Below are 6,000 nucleotides of genomic sequence, written 5' to 3'. Positions count from 1 at the left end.
AGCCACAATTGTAATGTGCACACTCCACAACAGTGGCAGCTCTCGAGCTGCATTTTTTTTCTACATCCAATTTTATGTCAATCCCATAATTCTGCAAACTTATTGTGAGGCTTGGGGTATTTCTTTCAAACAAATATGCATTATTCTGTTTTTAGATACAGTACTTAAAGAGGTAAGAGTTTCAATGGAGGTGTTGAAGACACAGCTTGTCGAAGCTTTATCACTTTGAAGCCTTTGCATGCACCATTTGGATGAGAGACTGCTCTGATATTCAAAACTCTTGTTTGCTGACAAAATGTAGAGTAAACCTGTCAGGCCAGAGTGTGTGTGTGTGCGTGTGTGCTACTGTAAAACCACACATTAAACTGTCTGGATGTGCCATTAGTGCAGCATCAAGGTCATGTGTGAGCAAACGTGTCTGCTCACAGAAGAAGCTCACTTGTTTGGGACATAATGACTTTCAACCGGTTGAACCCACTTCGATGTTTCCAAGCAGACCTCACTTTGTTCATGTCATGGCCAACGTCAAATATATCCTTCCGTCCTCCTCCTCTGCACGCTTGTCACTGTTTTCCTGAATTAATCTGTGGTGTTTCAGGTTGACTTTAATGGCTGTGTCCATAGCTCTTGAGAAACATGTTTTTTCTCGCCATCAAGTATTTGCGCCGTGGGAGGTGGGATACAAACAAGCAAGAATTTAGATCAAGTGTTCGCCAGTATACTGAGCGTAAAGTTAAACGTCTGGTTGGACAAAATATGAAGATGCTTGTGATGGCCTTTCACGAGCATGGGATCTCTGGTATTCATCTCATAAAAGTCAGCAAGAGCCTCTGGTTCCCACATGCTATACACGACGCTGTCCACATGCCATCTCATTGACATTTTGCAAAATTATTGCCCTGAACAGTTGTAAACAACTTCTGCAACCTTTACTTCAGTTTGACAATTCAAAGACACTTGCAGTGGGTAGGAGCAGTGTTATGACGTCAACATTGTGTGATCTACATGTTGATATTTGAAGCAGTGTTTGAACAGGTGGGTGGTTCAAATCGCAATGCTCGTCTGCATATTTGACATCAAAAACTGTTTTTCTTACATTCTGACCATACTATTCATAACATTACAGAGCTGGGAGGAAACCGGAGGACACGAGAAAACCCACACAAGCATGGGGAGAACATGAAAACTCCACACAGGAAGACTGGAGCTTTAACTTGGAGCTTGGAGAATTTAACCTGGTCCAACTACAATGTGAAGTCGACATGCTAACCACCCAACTACTGGGCCGTCCACTAACCAATTAAAACAGTGACCACCCCCCCCCCCCCCCCCCCACAATACCATGTCGTATCTGGTTGTGTTGCGCTCTCCACTATAGTAAGGGAGATACGGTGTTGTGGGATCCAGAAAAAAACCACAAGACAAGCAATGTGATACGTCTTGACTCAACAGTGGTTTACTTCGAATGCCCCGATCTAATGCAAACGTACGCGCACAACAATTTCCGGTCCAACGATCTAAATTGGTCCGACACGAAACACGAACCGAAGCAGGCGTTCCATGTTTAAATAAACATTTTCGATATATATCATTTGTAAACCAATAGAACTACGCGAATGTAACCAAAATAGGAAATACGATAATTTACAACCTGTCACATACTCCCCCTCAAAATAGATGTTGTCCCCAACATATGTACTAGTAAATACATAAATACGCTGGACGACGTGCCCAAAACAATGACGCACGGTATTATGAACTGCATCCAAATATGAACTATAATAATGAACAGTTTACAGACTGGAACTCTTTTCATACATTCTGTTTACATTATAACAATCAACAATTCACAGACTGGAACTCTTTTCATACATTCCGTTTTACTTATACAGGGCTCATCGGGGTCTTCTTGTTTCCATCTCACTGTTCTATTAAACCGAAGTGTCGATTAACCATTTCTGTAGTATTTCGTGGCATATTAGGGGTGTGCGCCATACATCCAAGGCATTGTCTGTTCACCATGATATGGTACTGTCCCTACATTGTAGCAAGATGGCGAACCAAGGCGATCATACGTGAATACCTTGGGTCTCCTGTGTTCTCGTCGTGGCCGTTGATTTCCCCCAATATCAGGATTACTGGGGGGTGGCTGGGGAAAAGGGGGACACACTGTCACAGGTGGATCATTTTCCGGACCAATGTTGCCCTCCTGAGATTGGTCAACTTCCGCAGCTCCCGGCTCCGTCCACGGCAGTTCATTCCCCAGTTGATTGTCATCATGGTGGGTTGTCTCCACAAAGCTCACGTCCCGCGGTTCTGGTGAGTCTGGTCGGGTGCTCTGGCGATGCAACACTGGATAATACTCATCCTCCTCATCATCCTCTTCCGGATCCATTTCCGGCATCTTGTTCGGTCGTTGCCGAGTGGACTTTTCCTTGGACTGGGACTGTAATGAAGTCTCTAATGGCAAATGATCACATGGCAGCAAGAGATTGCGGTGGAGTATCCTAGATCTGCCCTTCCCCCTCTCAGGTTTCAGCTCATAAACTGGAATGTCTTGGCTGACTTGACGAACCACTGTATGAACAACATCCTCCCAGTGGTTTCTCAGTTTGCCTGAACCTCCACGTGGGGTTAAGTTTCGAACCAGAACACGATCACCGGGCAACAGGGTAGAATACTTTAGTTTACTGTCATATAGTCTCTTACTCCTGGCAGCAGCTTTGTTGTTATTTTCTTGCGTGATCGCATACGCTTCCTCCATGCCCTGTTTCCACTTCTTCACATAGTCCTTCTGGTTGGTTTCACCCTGGTTAGAGTCTGGATTCAAACTAAACAACATATCAACTGGCAAACGTGGTGAACGTCCATAAAGTAAGTAAAAAGGTGAAAACCCTGTCACCTCACTTTTGGTACAGTTGTAAGCATAAACGAGTTTGTTTAGTGAGTCTTTCCAGTTACTCTTTTGTTTCTCTGTCAGTGTCTTTAACATCTGGATCAGTGTTCGATTAAATCGTTCAACTTGTCCATTTCCCTGTGGATGGTAGGGGGTTGTCCTTGAACCCGCAACCCCACAATATTCCTTCAGTTGAGCAAAAAGTTGATTTTCAAATTCACCACCCTGATCATGGTGAATTCGAAGGGGGAACCCAAACTTTAAAGCATAGTCATTAAAGATTTTGTTTGCCGCTGTTTTGCCAGATTTGGACGTTGTAGCATAAACTTGAGCGAAACGTGTAAAATGGTCTACTAGCACAAGCACGTATTCATAACCACCCTTACATTTGTCAAGATGCAAAAAGTCAACGGAGACAAGTTCAAAAGGCTGAGTAGTCACAATATTAGTGAGAGGGGCTCTGGTCTCACGGTTGGGCTTTTTGTGTTTTAGGCACACACACTCTCTCAGTACATAGTCCTCTATTTCTTTTTGCATAAAGGGCCAGTAAAAACGATCCCTTACAAGGGAAAGAGTCCTTTCTACACCATGGTAGCCCATTTCATCATGCAGCTCTTTTAACACTGTCACCTTGTGTTTTTCAGGAAGCAGTAGTTGGGTTCTGTTTGCCGTTTTTCTGTACAAAACACCTCTGTCATTAAAGTGTAGCTTGTCCCATTCCCTCACAAGACAAACAAACAACTTGAGGACAATGCTTTCTTAGTTCTGTACCTAGCGGTTTCGTCTCTGCCAGTTTGTATCTAATAATATGTCCTATAATGGGGTCAGTCTCTTGATCTAGCTTGATCTGTCCAACAGTCAATGGGGCTATCGGTGTGTTTAGTGACACCTCGGCACACGTAGCTGAGATTCCCATAGACCAAGCTGCACTAGACTCGTTCTGTTGGTCAACCGCTTGTACGGCAGCACTCACAGCGTCATATGACATTTCTTTTGTACATCCTTCCATATATGTTACCATATCAAGGGGCATCCTAGATAAACTGTCTGCATCAACATTTTCCTTACCGGGACGATATTTAACAGTAAAATTAAAATCAGAAAGTTCTGCGACCCACCTGCACCCAGTTGCATTTAACTTAGCAGTCGACAGTACATAAGTGAGTGGATTATTGTCACTATACACAGTGAAGAATGGTGCATAGTACAAATAATCACGAAACTTGTCTGTGATCGCCCACTTAAGCGCCAAAAATTCCAACTTGCCCGAGTGTAAGTTATAATTCTTCTCAGCTGCAGTTAATGTCCGAGAGCCATAGGCTATCACGCGAAGTTTGCCATTTTGTCTTTGGTACAACACAGCACCTAAACCCCGGTTAGAGGCATCTGTATGCAAAATGAAAGGATGCGCGAAGTCAGGAAAACCTAAAACTGGTGGTTGAACTAAACAGTCTATTAGCTGCTCTAACACTGACTGATGCTCATCACTCCACTCAATACGTGTGTTGGAAGACACACTGTTATGTCTCACTTTCCATTTTTGTCTTTGATGCTGCTGAGTCTCAACATTCAGAGGGGCTTTAAGCAAAGCATACAAGGGACTAGCGATACAAGAGAAATCTTTGATGTATTGCCTATAATAGCTTAATAGTCCCAAAATGGCTCGAAGCTCACCGACAGTGCCTGGCTGCTTGTTTTTCAGGGCACGCACTGCTGCTGTATCTGCCGGGTCCATTCTGCTCCCCACAGCAGAGACAATCCTGCCGAGGTACCTCACTTCCGGCTTAAAGAGGTCACACTTTCGGGCTTTGAGTTTTATTCCATTTTCCCTGAGACGTCGCAACACTCGTCTGACGTCCTCAACGTGGTTGTCAAATGTCCCGCTGAAAACAAGAATGTCATCAAGATAGGGGACACATATTTCGTCCCGTAACCCCTCCAGACATTGTTCCATACACCGCTGGAACGCTGCTGGTGCATTCATGAGTCCAAACGGAATTCGAATCCATTCATAAAGGCCCCAAGGGGTCACGAAGGTGGTCAGGTGTCGGCTCCCCTTGGACATGAACCCCTGGTGGTAGGCTTTGCCTTGGTCCAGCAGCGAGAAGATGGTGTTACCCCCAAGGCTATCCACCACGTCCTGTACCCGTGGGATGGGGTGCCGGTCAGGGTGTGTTTTCCGGTTCAGCTCTCTGTAATCAATACATAAGCGCAGTGTACCATCTTTTTTCCTGACACAGACGACAGGGGATGAGTAGGAGGAAGTGGACTTTTCCACCCACCCCTGCGCTATCAAGTCCTGTAAATAGTCTTTCACCTCTCTGTACATTGGCTTTGGGACAGACATATATGTCTTTGAAACAGGCTCAGTGTCTTTCAACAAAATGTCCATTTGTAGGTTTTCCACACACCCTATGTCGTCGTCCGATTTTGAAAATGATGCCGATTCCTCTCTCAACATCTGCTGAACGGTCTTCCTTTTATCTTCGTCCAAATGAGAAAGGTCAATTGGGGGGTCCCACTGCTCACTGAGAGCGATGGTGGTATTCTGGACATGGACCTCATTGACAACCGCTGAAGGAAGGTCCCTTTTAAATATGTTAGCTGGGTAGACAGACCCTACTGACTGCACTGTACCAATAATAGCTTTTACTGGAAACCTAATATCATGATTAGTAGGGTTCTGGACACTAACAACTATCCTAGGGATGGAACCTGCCTTTACTGAGACAAACGAGTCACAAAGCTCGAGGCCATCTGGCCACTGTGGGTTTTCACTTGGCTCAAAAACCAATGTAACATCTTCCTTAAAGGGCTTAGCCTGTACTTTGCATGGAATAAGGTGTGAGCTATGCCTGGCTATAGTGAATCTCTCATTTGTTGTTTTTACACGGTACTCATGTGCTTGTCCCAGACTAACTGCTTTTATGAAAGTGGCAGCTTTATTGCGCTTAAGGTGGGGAAAAGCTAGTCTAACCGATTTCAAGAGCTTTTCTGTATCCCCTGTTTGTGACTCATTAGAGAGGCTATCTAACACAAGACGCTCAATGACATTAAACCCTATGATAGGACACTGTTGCTGGTCACCTTTTAGTACTAATACT

Source organism: Hippocampus bargibanti, linkage group LG08, assembly GCF_051943395.1.
Source record: "Hippocampus bargibanti isolate YZ-2025 linkage group LG08, ASM5194339v1, whole genome shotgun sequence".
Taxonomy (NCBI): domain Eukaryota; kingdom Metazoa; phylum Chordata; class Actinopteri; order Syngnathiformes; family Syngnathidae; genus Hippocampus; species Hippocampus bargibanti.
This window is presented reverse-complemented; position numbering follows the sequence as displayed.